Below are 353 nucleotides of genomic sequence, written 5' to 3'. Positions count from 1 at the left end.
GTCCTCTCTCGATTTCAGTGATTGGTCGAGCGCGGGATCGAACCGTGGACTTTCAGTTTATTGCACTGACGCTCTAACCTACTGAGCTACACGACCGCCAATCCTTGGGGGTGAAAGCGTCGATACCTGCATAAAAGCACTGTCTCAACTTCGGTGACTGGCCGAGCGGGGCCCATTTTCCCCCATGTCTCCACTGCATGACATTACGATCGTCATACCTTTCCTTCACCGCATCCCCATTAAATCCCCCAATGTTGATAATTCTTCATTACCTTACCAATTACCCCCCAAGGAGGTGTCCCTCGACCCTCTGGCATATCCGACTTCTTCCTAGGATTCCCAGCTCATACGAG

The 353-nt window shown here is 51.6% G+C and overlaps 1 non-coding gene across 1 annotated transcript; it reads right to left on the bottom strand.

Annotated features, from left to right (window-relative positions):
- Window positions 1–22: 22 nt before the first annotated feature.
- Window positions 23–96, bottom strand: GNI_211620. The gene has a single exon. It is a non-coding gene; the product is annotated as a tRNA-Ile (tRNA).
- Window positions 97–353: the final 257 nt, after the last annotated feature.

This window comes from Gregarina niphandrodes (assembly GCF_000223845.1).
Source record: "Gregarina niphandrodes unplaced genomic scaffold scaffold00141, whole genome shotgun sequence".
Taxonomy (NCBI): Eukaryota; Apicomplexa; class Conoidasida; order Eugregarinorida; family Gregarinidae; genus Gregarina; species Gregarina niphandrodes.
Note: the sequence above shows the minus strand (reverse complement) of the source record. Positions and strands in the feature narration are given on the sequence as shown.